Source organism: Periplaneta americana, chromosome 1 (genome assembly GCF_040183065.1).
Source record: "Periplaneta americana isolate PAMFEO1 chromosome 1, P.americana_PAMFEO1_priV1, whole genome shotgun sequence".
NCBI lineage: Eukaryota > Metazoa > Arthropoda > Insecta > Blattodea > Blattidae > Periplaneta > Periplaneta americana.
In genome coordinates, this window is record NC_091117.1 from 51,533,438 (window position 1) to 51,548,069 (window position 14,632).

Here is a 14,632-nt window from a genome sequence, read left to right on the forward strand (position 1 = left end):
TCATATCTTCATATGATTCTACAACTGCTATAGCACTGTTATGCTCCAAATCCAGAGACATCACATGGATTTGTATGATGAATTTTTTTTTTATTGGGTTATTTTACGACGCTGTCTCAACATCTAGGTTATTTAGCGTCTGAATGAAATGAAGGTGATAATGCCGGTGAAATGAGTCCGGGTCCAGCACCGAAAGTTACCCAGCATTTGCTCGTATTGGGTTGAGGGAAAACCCCGGAAAAAACCTCAACCAGGTAACTTGCCCCGACCGGGATTCGAACCCGGGCCACCTGGTTTCACGGCCAGACGCGCTGACCGTTACTCCACATGTATGATGAAAAATAGTATTGATTGCAAATCCTTGGTTCCTTGCAAACGTTTTTCCTTCATACTGAAAAATTATGTTTTAGTGGTGTATCTGACCTTTTTCAAACGTTTATATAAAGAGAGGCGCACGAAAAATAGACCCGAATATGGACTGCTCATTGTCGCCCGCCAATTTGTCACCTATTGTTGGGAAGCTGTTGCGACTATGTTTTGTATTGTCAGTACGAAATCCGTGAAGACTTGGTTCAGACGTGTGAAGTAAATATCTCAGCGAGATGCATTCCCTTCAAGAAAGAATCTCAATAGTGGAGGCGTGCGTGTCTACCGGTTCATTTAAGGAAACGCGGGACATTTTTGCAAACACGTTTACAGCGAAGAGCAGTATACAGGATTTGGTGAAAAAGTGGCGTATTACAGGGTCAGTTGCAAACGCAAAAAAGAATCGAGCCCCGTCCGTTCGTACATCTGCTGTGATCGCGGATATTCGAGCCCGAATGATCCAGAGTCCTAAGAAGTCGACACGTAAATTGTCGCAAGTGAACATTTCACGTAGGTCTTGTCAACGTGTTGTACACCATAGGGATGAAACCCTACAAACTGACATGTGTCCAAGAACTGAAGGAGGAAGACAAGGCAAAACGTGTGAATTACTGCACATGACTATGTCAAACAACTGAGATTGGAATGTTGGATCCGCTGCTGTATTTCATGAGTAGAGGACGGAAAAATGTGCGTTACCACGCGATACGGTTGGTTTAGTCTGAAGTATAGGTACAAGCGCAATAACATAAATGCACCACGAGAGAGCGGCATTACAAGTAGGAACCAGCAAATGATCTTCAGTGTCAACTTCTAGTCGTATGGGAAAGAAAGCCAGGTGTTTACAATACTTTTATTGCCTTTGTGCAAGTGCTAGTGTTGTGTAAAAGTGATTTAAAATATCTAAGTCGAAGGATTTGCAATTAAACAGTCTAAGAAATAAATACGGAAGAGAGATTTTGGTTCCGGTAAGGGAAAATATTTTTCTGTGACGTGCACAAATCTGAAAATACAGTAAAATACGTAGGAAATATTACATAGAATGGCATTGTAACAGCAAGAAACATACCGAAAACGTAAGAAGGTCTTCGACATCAAATAATGAAAAACATACACGTTCGGAATGTAATGTGGATTTATGTAATATAAAGATTTCTGCAAATATGTCGTTCAAGAAACTTGATAATCCACATTTTAGAGGTGAAAAGGCGAAATAAAAATTCCTCAAATTCTGCAAAAAAAAAATGCCGGTTTTATAGTTATGTGTAACATTTTGAGTGGAGGGAAAAACGACATACTACAGAGCTTTTTTCATTTGCATCTCTAACATCTTGTGACACGGAAAGAAGCTTTTCGATGTTGAAAAACTGTTTGAATGAGAGACGTCGAACTTTATCTTCTGATAATTTACGGATGTATATTATGGTTCAGTGCAATGCATCTTTTAATCATGCGGACGGCGGCAGTTAACATTTGTGGTAAGTTTTTAAATCATAATAACTATATTACAACTTCATTCCAGTATTTATAGATCGACTGAATGAAGTGATGAGGTTCTCATTACCAGACTGTACTCTCTTGCCGCTATTTACGTGAGTGAATGACAACAGTATAGTCCGTTGACACTGAACTTAAGGCATAATGCACATTTTTCCGCCCTTTATTCATGAGTGATGAAATCTGGTTCCATCTGACAGGACACGTAAACTCCCAGAATACCAGACAGGCCTACTGGTCAACAAATAATCCCTATACGATTCATGAGGAACCTCTTCACGATAGAAAAATCGGAGTGTGGTGTGCTGTGTGAGCAAGTCGGATTGTGGGTCCCATATTTTTTAAACATCAATAAACACTGATGTGTATATGCGAATATTTGAGGAATCTTACGCACGCTTGTACGCTGTCTTTCAACAGGATGGGGCGATCTGTCATACTTCACGCGAGTCAATCTCACGAATTCATGAAAGATTCACAGAAGAAAGGACTGTCAGCAAAGGATTGTGGCCGCCGCGTTCGCCGGACCTAACCTCTTGTGACTTTTATCTGTGGGGCAGCCTAAAGGGAAAAGTGTATGCAAATAATCCAAAGGCATTAAAGACTTGAAGGACAATATTCGTAATGAAGTTTTGAGAATTGATGCAGCAGAGTTGCACAAAGTGTATAATAACATGTTAGGGCGCGTCAAAAAGTGCATTGAAGCACAAGGAGGTCATTTGCAGCACCTAATGTAAAAGACAAAATCGTTTCAGTAAATACGGATCTTTGCATTCGCTTATTTTTCATTTCTTTCATTTGTTTATATCTGCTCGTGGCGGGCCGGTTTTTGGTGCGCCACTCTGTATATACAGTACAACCTTGGATTACGAGCATAATTCGTTTCGAAAACGTGCTCTTAATCCGAAACACTCGCATATCAAAGAGACTTCCTCCATAACAAACAACGCAAACTCAGATTAATTCGTTTCACAACCTTTTATTCATACAAAATAGTATAATTTAGGTAAAATTCAATACAATAGTGCAACACAAATTACTTTCCTGTATTTTGTTTTTGGTATCTTTCATCTGTTTTACTGCTTAGTAAACTTCTTGAACATTTAAAGAAAATATTTTGACTATCACTAATGGAATCACTGCTTGATTGACTGGAATCTTTTCCTTTGACTAAGAACCTATCCAATGACACCTGTTTTTGCCTGGTTTTGAGAATTTTACGGGAATGTGACATTGCGTTGTCGTTAAACAGATTTATCGCACGCACTGATACAACCTTATCAGGGTGGTGAAAATGGAGACCTCTATAATCTCATTGAAGCAAGGAATTCGTCCGCTCTTTTCTCCTCTTCCTCATCAGACGAGATCCCCTCCATTACTTCTTGCTGTTGCTCGTAAGCGAAGCAAGTTACGTACAAATAGTGCTGCTGGTATTGCAAGACGTCGCCCGTTTATCAAATAAAAATATGTATCCATTGTTCCCTCGTTTTTCAAGACACTCGCAAACCAAGTTACTCGTAATCCGAGGTTTTACTGTAATATAAAAGCCGAAAAATTGACACATCTCCTTTGCAAAGATAGATAGTTAATTTTAACCGCTGGCTTACATAACCGGATTTTGCTACTTATCGTAAGCTCCCCAAGTGCATCACGATGCTGAGCGGTCACTGGTCCTTACATTGGACCAAATTTCATAAGAAAATTTCTTCCCTCATGAGAATTCAAACCAGCGCGCATTCCGAAAAGCGAGTCATAGGCAAGATGCCTTAGACCACGACGCCACGGCGCGGACAATATGGAAAATACTACAAATAACAATATCATTGATATTATGGATACCTGTAATACCGCTCGGACTTGTGTAACATGAGATGCAGTTCCGAATTATGCCACTGGGAGCAATAACATTCACTTATAATTTTATTTAAATTTTCAATAGCTTCTCGGTCGTATACATGGAGTTGGAAGGTCTCCTAATGTGAATGTCTATGGTGGAGGCCATGCGCAAATAGGTTAAAAGCAGCACGCTTCAGCGATCGGCATGTCTCGGGCAGTCAGATTCAAAACTCGGCAACCGAGAGCGCTACATCGATCGGAATTCCCGTCACATGCGTCGAAAATATGACAATCGGGGGTTCAACGTATACAGAGTGAAACAGCTTTAGATAAGAAATAAAACAAACAGTCACTCTCGGGAGCAAAGCGAATCAGGCTTCAGGGTTCTGAGGCTGCATTGCGAAGATGCAGCGCGACGTAAACTTGGGTACGCTATTTATAGGACTATTTTTTTGCCCTCCATGTTTACATTTCTTTAATTCTCATAGTTCTCTTAAAGATTCCTACGTAGCGAATGTCTTCGAAATTGTCCCGCAATTACAGTATTATTATTATTTTTTATCTATTATTTACGCTTGACTCGGGACTCCGCAGAGCGAAGGGCGATTCTATAGTGTTTGTGGAATAACGATGACAATGGAGACGGAAAACAGAAGAAACTCGAAAGCAAGGAGCTAAATAGAGAAAGAACAAGAAGAAGAAGAAGAAGATGATGATTATGATGATGACGGTTACACATTGTAAGCTTGTTTAGTGGCTCCCAATGTTAAATGACTCAAGTATAACGAAAATTACCCGGATATGTCTCACAACATTTCTTTTGTTATTGTGGTCGGAGAAAAAAATTAAATTTCTGACGTTTCTAATATTCATTCATAGTTTTCTGCCCGAGGGCAGGTCTTTCACTGAAAACCCAACATTCTCCAATATAGGACTAATGTTTTGCCCTCCATGTTTACATTTCTTTAATTCTCACAGTTCTCTTAAAGATTCCCTAAAAGTCGGCATAAGATGTTTCATGATCTCACAGACAACTGTGAACACCAAACGATTCTTTACCAATACTCATGACGACGTTCTACGTAGCGAATGTCTTCGAAATTGTCCCACAATTACAGTATTATTATTATTATTATTATTATTATTATTATTATTATTATTATTATTATTGGTGATAGGATTTTTTCTCGTTGCCAAACTTTCAGAACGGCCCCGAGGTTCACTCAGCCTCCTATAAAATTGAGTACCGGGTCTTTCCCGGGGGTAAAAGGCGGTCAGAGCGTGGTGCCGACCACACCACCTCATTCTAGTGCCGAGGTCATGGAAAGCATGGGGCTCTACCTCCATGCCCCCCAAGTGCCTTCATGGCATGTTACGGGGATACCTTTACCTTTTACCTTTTTACCTTTATTATTATTATTATTATTATTATTATTATTATTATTATTTTATTTATTATTTACGCTTGACTCGGGACTCCGCAAGGCGAAGGGCGATTCTATAGTGTTTGTGGAATAACGATGACAATGGAGACGGAAAACAGAAGAAACTCGAAAGCAAGGAGCTAAAAACAGAGAACGGAAAAGAAAAAGATGATGATGGTTACACATTGTAAGTTTGTTTAGTGGCTCCTAATGTTAAATGACTCAAATATAACGAAAATCACCCGGACATGTCTCGCAACATTTCTTTTGTTATTGTGGTCGGAGAGAAAAGTGAAATTTCTGACGTTTCTTGTATTCATTCATAGTTTTCTGCCCAAGGGCAGGTCTTTCACTGCAAACCGAACAGTCTCTAATCTTTCCTATTTTCTGCCTTCCTCTTTAGTCTCCGCATATGAACATATATCTTAATGTCGTCTATCATCTCATATCTTCTTCTGCCCCAACTCTTCTCTCGTTCACCATTCCTTCCAGAGTTCCAGTGCATCCTTCAGTAGGCAGTTTCTTCTCAGCCAGCGACCCAACCAATTCCGTTTTCTCTTTCTGATCAGTTTCAACATTATTATTTCTTCACCCACTCTTTCCAAAACAGCTTCATTTCTTCTTCTTTCTGTCCATTTCACACGCTCCATTCTTCTCCATATACACATTTAAAGTACTTCTAGTCACTTCTCTTCACTTCGTTGTAATATCCATGTTTCTGCCCGATACAATATCACACTCCACACAAAGCACTTCACTGGTCTTTTCTTTGTTCTTTTTCCAGAGGTCCGCAGAAGATGCTCCTTTTTCTATTAAAAGCTTCCCTTGCCATTGCTATTCTCCTTTTGACTTCCTAGCACCAGCTCATATTACTGTTTATAGAGTACATGCCAAGTATTTGAAGCTGTCCACTTGCTCTACTGCCTCATTTAGAATTCGCACGTTAACCCTGTTTATTTTTCTTCCGATAACCATAGTCTTCGTCTTGTTTCCATATATCTTCATCCCATACTGCTTACAGCTGTCATTTAGCTGCAGTAGCATATCCCTTAGTATCATCTCCTCTTCTAATAACAATGCCATATCAGCAAATCTTAAGCACTTTATTCTTCTTCCTTTTACTATCACCCCTACCATGTTCTGAAGACAGTTCTTCACTAAATCCTCTAAGTAGATGTTGAACACGGTAGGTGATAAAGAACATCGCTGTCGTACTCCTCTCCCTATTTCAATCCCTTCTGACATTTCTTCTCCTATCCTGACTATGACTCGTTGTTTCATATAAAGATTACTGAACAGCCTCCTCTCTTTCCAATCCACGCCAATTTTCTTTAGGATCCCCATCAGTTTATTTCAATCCACTCTGTCAAACGCCTTTTCTATGTCCACAAATACTACATACAATTCTTTATGCTTTTCTGTGTATTTTTCGCCGATTATTCGCAGCAGTCCAATTGCATCTTTCGTACCTTTTCCTTTCCTGAAGCTAAACTGCTCTTCTTCCAACTATCCTTTCATCTTAGAAGATAAACGTCGATTCAGTATTTGCAGGAGAATCTTCGCCGAGTGCGATGCCAGGCTGATAGTCCTGAACTCTTTACATTTCTTGGCATTATTTTGCTTCAGCAACATTGTCTCCGTAAAATCTTCAGGCCATTCGTCTTTCTCATATATTTCATTGCATACTGAGAGAATTTCCTTCTTATGTTCACTCAAGCATTTCACTAATTCAATGGGGATTCCATCAACTCCTGTTGCTTTCCCATTCTTCATTTTTCTTTAAGCGCTAGTTCAACTTAGCACATGGAATGTACAGAGCCAAAGTGCGATGTTACAACTAAACAGCATTCCCCTTCCCTCATCACGATGGCTGACAGTAGAGCGGGCGGGTGGACGGGCAGGCAGATAAGAGAGAAAGTAAAATTCGGGAATATACAGTATCTATGTGACAACGTGGTGTCCACTTCGTGTGTGGCGCCAAAAGGGCGAGTGATGTGTGCAGTTCCTATTGGCAGAGGGATTGGGGGAGCGGAAGTTAAAAAATGTACGTTACGAAGCTGTCAGAAGTTAAGTTTTTTCCCTGCTGGACCAATAATTTTCTTCTCCAATGGTGGGTACGTGACTTTGCGTCATTCACCCAAGCGTCCCCTATAAGGAATAACGTGCTGTAACTGTATATCTTTTTTCGCTATAGCGTTGCCCTCGGTGAACTATGGGACGCGATCTACGTAATACCGGATAATGATTAATGGAATAATGGCGGAATTCCGGTAGTGGAAACGGGTATGTATGTATGTATGTATGTATGTATGTATGTATGTATGTAAAATGGTTTGAAGAAATGGCAAATGACTACGCACTATTGACGGGTAAAATGATAGCATATTCGTTCAGTCTGAAGAAGTCACTGTACATTTTAGCCGTCAGGTGACACAGCATAATATAAATATCACATTCTCCGAACGATGGATCGGTCGCGGTGGTCACGTGCATTGGCCACCAAGGTCCCCAGATCTTACGCCTCTGAATTTTTGTATATGAAGTGGATGAAAGACGAAGTTTAAAAAAACAAACACACAAAGTAAACACAAGGAACGAATTGGTCATTCGCATTATAGTAAATAGTGGCGCATTTCATAAAAGAACAAGACATTAGAAAAGCAACATTTATTGTTGTCAACAGAACGGAAAAGTACACTGGTTTGCTGAAATGTATTGATACGATGTAAATAACAAATAAATGTAATCATTAAGTAAGTCATTTGTCTTTTCTTCTTGTCATTTTGTAACGCTCGTTATGCTGTAACTCGACTCCTATTGTAGAAAATTGGACACATGTTTACATGAGCTTTTTACTCAGAATAATCCATAGTAATACTTCATAATATATTTACTATTCCTCCTGAAGCACACTACATGTCATAGTTAGGCCTATACATAAAGGTAAAGATTAATTTTTGGTCCTACAGAATTTATCTGTTATGGTAACAATTGTTATTAGAGGCGTAGCTTAGTGGTTAGAGCGCTTGATACGTAGAACCAAAGACCCGGGTTCAATCCCCGGCGGAGCGAATTTTTCTTCTCTAATAACTATTCATATAGGCAATTTTGTATAACCATATGGCGGCCTTAAATTAATTTTTCGACAATTCTCTGAACAGACTCAATAATATTGCTACTAGTAATAATTTCACAGGAAGCGATCTGATCTAGAAACACAACAAGCAATGTGAAACAGAAAATTTGTTCCCGTAGCCTACACGGAACTCTGCGTCTTCCTTAAAAGGCGACAATTATTTGTTCAAGAAATGATTCTAAACAAAGCGAACTGGACGAAGAAGCTTACTACGGCACCGAAGTTATACACAATTACCATAAGAATAAATGTGAATTTCAGGATTTATTTTGCGAAGTCCAAAATATCGCGCGCTATCACACAACAACAACAACAATAATAATAATAATAATAATAATAATAATAATAATAATAATAATAAAAAATTGCTTGGTCGCTAACGTTCACAAATATGGCCGTTTAGACGTTCCCATGTCTACTCTGACAGTGTAGACTATAACGAATTTCATTTATGAGATGGAAGCACTTATAAGAAGAAATTTCAGCCACCGGCGTAGCTCAGGCAGTAGCGCGTTTGTCTGCTTATCCGAAGTTGTATTCGGGCGTGGGTTCGATTCCCGCTTGAACTGATTACCTGGTTGGGTTTTCCGAGGTTTTCCCCAACCGTAAGGCGAATGTCACACAATCTATGGCGATTCCTCGGCCTCATCTCGTCAAATACAATTTCGCTAACACCAATTCCATCGACGCTAAATAACCCAGTAGTATTCGTATAAACAACATCGTTACATAAACAATTTAAAAAAAGAAGGAATATTTGATATCATCCTCGATGACAGAATGATTATTATTGCAGGAATTGACATAGGCGAAGAATAGCCGGTAAATTTTCTCAGAAGCCCTCTAAATCAGGAACATTTTCTTTTCAAGTTCCGTAAATCTACGACACGGGTGTCAGCCTTCTTTACCTTTCGAAGAAGCAATACTAAGGATTATTATCGTTCTTTAAAAAATCTCATCAACCTCGGCCATGTTGGAAAGTGTGAAACTCGGGTCATAATGACAAAAATAATGTAACCACTGCAGTAACCATTAGACTGAGAACATGATGATGATGATGATGATGATGCATATAAATACCACAAAACTTAACAAAATAAATTATCAAGCATAACAATCAAACACTGAAAAATTGTGATATTTTACATTATTATCCCCTCTCCCAAATTGGTTGCAAGATTAAAGTAAAACAAAATAGAATATAATATATTTGCAATTCGAGTTATAACAATAGCCAGTTATTCTGAAAAGTGCGATACGACAATACACATCCCGTTTAGCAACCAGTAAAGGTTTTGCTCGTATGTATATACATTATTTACTTATTTATTATATATTTAAATATTTTGGCTAGGCCTACTATTTATTTACTTATTTATTTTAATCATTCATTCATTCATTCATTCATTCATTCATTCATTCATTCATTCATTCATTCATTCATTCATTCACTGTTTTGTTTATTTATAAATTCATTTACTTGTTTGTTTTTATTTTTTTTTTAATTTTTTTACTAATTAATTATAATCTTGTAAAATTTTCACTTGTTCCACATGTTAAAATTTCAATGCTAGTGTAAGACCTTGGAATACAATAAATGAAATGAAAATAATGATGTGAAGCATTAAGAACAACAATTACATAATTGAAATCATAATACCAAGTGTTGTTGATTTGCTTTATGTAGATGTTTGTCTGTCTCTCAATTTTTAAAACACAAAACCACTGATTATGCTTCCACGATATCGTATCTATCATGACTATTTTTATTAGACTCTTATTGCATTCACGATGAATCATTAGGCTACATCAAATGCTTACTTTAACAATTAAAATTCATACAAAATATAATGCATAAAAATAGACTATTTAGTCATCTGGTCGGTTACATTAAGCAATTTTTGCCTTCTATTTGGTTAGTACCCCCCCCCCACCCTTCTTCTACATCAACTGCTTACTTTAACAATTAAAATCCATACAAAATATACACATAAAAATAGACTATTTAGACATCTGGTTGGTTACATTAAGCAATTTTTGCCTTCTATTTGGTTAGTACCCCCCCCCACCCTTCTTCTACATCAACTGCTTACTTTAACAATTAAAATCCATACAAAATATATGCATAAAAATAGACTATTTAGTCATCTGGTCGGTTACATTAAGCAACTTTTGCTTTCTATTTGGTTAGTACCCCCCCCCTTCTTCTACATCAACTGCTTGCTTGAACAATTAAAATCCATAAAACATATACACATAAAAATTGACTATTTAGACATCTGGTTGGTTACATTAAGCAATTTTTGCCTTCTATTTGGTTAGTACCCCCCCCCCACCCTTCTTCTACATCAACTGCTTACTTTAACAATTAAAATCCATACAAAGTATACACAGACATCTGGTTGGTTACATTAAGCAATGTTTGAGTTCTATTTGGTTAGTAACCCCCTTCTTCTCCTTCTTTTTTCCCCAAATTATGCACATAAACATTGGCGAAAATAATCACAAAGGATAGACATTAAATTAAAAAAATATAGGCACAGAGTGAACAATAAGTAAGGAATACTGCTAATGACTTTTTAAATTTTAATTTTACAAAAACAGTTTTACATAAAAGCTGTTTGAGATAAACCATACAATATGATACCAGTATTCTAAGAAAGTTAGTTATTCAGCCATATAGGCTGTGACAGTAAACTTTATTTTTAAATGGCACTTTGTATTAAAATTTACACATTACAAATCTCCATTAAATTTTGCGTAGGAATGTTAGAAATTTTACCCATTCACTCATTTCTTCATGTCTTTCAACTATTTATTAAACTTGTTTCGTGGACTTCAAACTTGAGGTAAATAAGTAAGTATCCTATGTAAAATCATGTTTAGTAGGCCATAAAACTAACAAAACATTATCACTAACCAAACTTTACAACAGATGCTCAAAATGAGAACCATTCACAGCCAAACACTTCTATCACGGAAACAGACCATTGTCTTTCATGACTGATCTGTTCCATCTCATATCTACAATCTACAATAGATTGTTTCCGTGATAGAATAGACTGACATTGTTTGGTTGTGAACGATTCTCATTTTGAGCATCTGTGGGAAAGCTTGGTTAGTAATAGTGTTTTGTTTAGTTTTATGACCTACTCAACATGATTTTACATATTTTTTTTCGAGTTTGAAGTCCACGAAACAAGTTTAATAAATTGTTAAAAGACATGAAATAGGTGAATGGGTAAAATTACTATACATTCATCCGTAAAAGTTAATGGAGATTCGGAATATTTAAATTTTAATGTAGAGTGCTATTTATAAAAATAAGGGTCAATCTGGAGCATCCACCAGCCACTGAACGAATACTGCACACTTCTATCACTGCCAATGTGGCGCTATAAACCAATTTTAAATACTTTTACCACAACCACAACACATTTCAAATCTTATTGTACCATACATATAGAATTACTACTACATTAACACATTTAGTATATCACGAAACATGTAAAATGTAATTATTATTAAAGACGACATAGCGTCTTCTTCGAATTAGTAAGTATTAGTACGATTCACTTCCACTAGATGGAAACCGACATGATTGGCAGAGCCAGCAATACATGAAAACGAAATGATAATAAATGTGAGGAAAGTTACTACAGGTGTGCAGTATTATGTGACAGGTTAGATTAGATTTGATTAGATGTGTATTATGTGACAGGTTAGGTTAGGTTTGATTAGGTGTGTAGTATTATGAGAAAGCTTAGGTTAGGTTTGATTAGGTCTGTAGTATTATTACTATGTTGGCAACACTGAAACCCACTATTACATTAAAGAAATATGGCGGTATTCTTCGTTCACGCACGACGATTTTCGTATATAAATAAGGTACGTATTTTGGGTGGGTTTTTTAGCTCTTCCAATGATCACACCAATTTCTATTAACCAATACTATAAGTCAAAGACATTTTCAAGGTATTTTATCAAGTTCCTATAGTGGCTGAAACATAAGAAAGATTCACCAAAACAAGTTTACTTTCACACTCTGTATGTCTGAATAACTATTTTCCAACACGGGTATCATATTGTATGGTTTTTCTCCAACAGCTTATAGGCCTATATGAAACATTCTTTTTTTGTCAAATTAAATTAATTTAAGAAGTTATTAGCAATATTCCATACTTAGTGTTCACTCTGTGTAATAATAATAATAATAATAATAATAATAATAATAATAATAATAATAATAAAACCCCTTCTTACTCAACCTTCAGTTATTCCTTTAAAATATCACAAATAATAATATTGTAATACAAAGTCATTCTATTACATAATCAACAAACATCGACTCCATGGCTACTGTTTTGACTGTATATGTGAGATAAGGCTACAAAATACACGATATAAATAATTATATATTTGAGATTAATTTAAATTCTGATAAAATTACTTCAGTTTCACGAATTATACTCTAAAAGTCTAAAAAGATATGTATGTTTGGCTAACATAACCATAAACTTACTTGAAATATACAGCTATCGATGATATATATTCTTAATCTAATTATGATTATTTGACTATATTTCATGAACAATAGACTATTGTAGTATATAAATACTATTTTACTTAATACACTACTCAATGTATAGGTTTAAATACCATAAAACACTATAATCTTACGATATTGTATCAACATCACTCCATAACCTCACTTTTCACAAATATCTGATCGAGATAATATTTACTTACCACGCGGCAATGGACTCAAGAAATAACAATTTACAATTAATCACGTAAATTATTAAACTTTCCTACTATAAATGTATAATTTACACATCCGCGCATGCTAATATCTTAAGAATTTGCATTCTATCTCACAATTTTGACTCTTAAGCAGTCGAGTTGAAAAACTTGACTATGGTAGTCGAACTTCCGTATTCCTTCCGTTTCCTGCCCCCACCATCAGACGAAGAAAACCTAACCTCATCTAATGTTATTTTATAATAAATTAGTCCATCTTAAATTGATAACTATTACTATTCCTTGAACAAAGAAATAACGTAACCTGAAAAAGTAAATACTATATTAAGTACTTATTATAATGGATGCAGACTATACCAACGACTTGCAATGGTTGTTTCAATTACGCGGCATATTTCACCGCCCTTTTCATCAACTATATTAAATACGGTCTAAACGATATTGAGACATAGTATTTATTAATAAATTTTATACGTCAGTTTTACATCCAAAACAAAATACAATTCTAAAATGTACAGCAGTTTCATTTATTTTGTTTCTATATTCGCAGCAACTGCGGTAAAGGAAGTACAAGAGTTGCTCTACATGATACGATTTTTTTTTCTTCGGTTTTCTCCATATTACAGTTGAAATGATCTCTGAAAATGAAATAATCACATTACATTAGCAGAGGTTTACGTGTTATAGAATGTATTACGATGCGTATACAATAAATTGGGTTGGCATGGTGTGAAACCTTGCTTGAATTTGACAGTAATTATCTGTAATTATTTCAGGATCATTGTAATGGACATTTTTGCGGCATTATAATGCTAATTCCATGTTACAGTGCAGATAATAGATTCTATAAAGCAGTTTATATGTCACGTAACATGTATTTTAGTGTCTCAATCTACTAACAATTTCTGCCAATCGCTCAAATCGTAAAATTGCTCTGAGAACAGCTTGGGCACGGTCGGCCGTAGCTTCGGTCATATTTATAGAAGGCTGTAAGAATACCGGCAGTGACGTTCGCGCCTGCAATGCTGCCATCTATTGGGTACATGTGTACTTGTACGACAGCCATTGCTTGTACAAAATCATTGCTAATGGCCGCTATACCTGTGGCTATACCAGAGAGCTCACTGGGCTATACTACAATTTTATTACGTTCGTTAAGAGGGGTTAAGTCAATCTCATGCAAAATCTATTTACACTATTAACTGAAAATTAAAAATAATCAAAGGTTATATATAAAATAATCGACTTGCCTAAAAGCCACATTTCATGGATAAATATATTTATCCATGCACATTTCTTGAAAAATTACCTGTCAATGTTATCTGTTCACTCAAGTCTGAATATAGGCCTAATATTAAAACAACACCATCTACAAGATCCATAAATGTAAATCATAATATATCAATGAAATCAATACTTTTGTTTTATAATTCGGTAACGAATCATAAGTCGAAATCAACTTTTTTTTTTTCCTGAGTAGATAAACAATTTTAATATCATTATAATAAGGTCTATACGTACCGTATGGATTTCAAAGTGTGGTACATTGGGATTTAACGTACTACTTTACCAGATTTTTTCTTCTCAATTTTTGGGAGCAGATATTGATATA

The 14,632-nt window shown here is 36.1% G+C and overlaps 1 protein-coding gene across 1 annotated transcript in view; it reads right to left on the reverse strand.

The window, feature by feature from the left end:
* LOC138695220 (uncharacterized) overlaps positions 1 to 13,169 on the reverse strand; it is a 59,141-nt gene extending 45,972 nt beyond the window's left edge. The window contains exon 1 of the mRNA XM_069819683.1: positions 13,009 to 13,169. The gene's annotated coding sequence lies outside the window, so the exon portion shown is untranslated. The remainder of the gene's footprint in view (positions 1 to 13,008) is intronic.
* Positions 13,170 to 14,632: the final 1,463 nt, after the last annotated feature.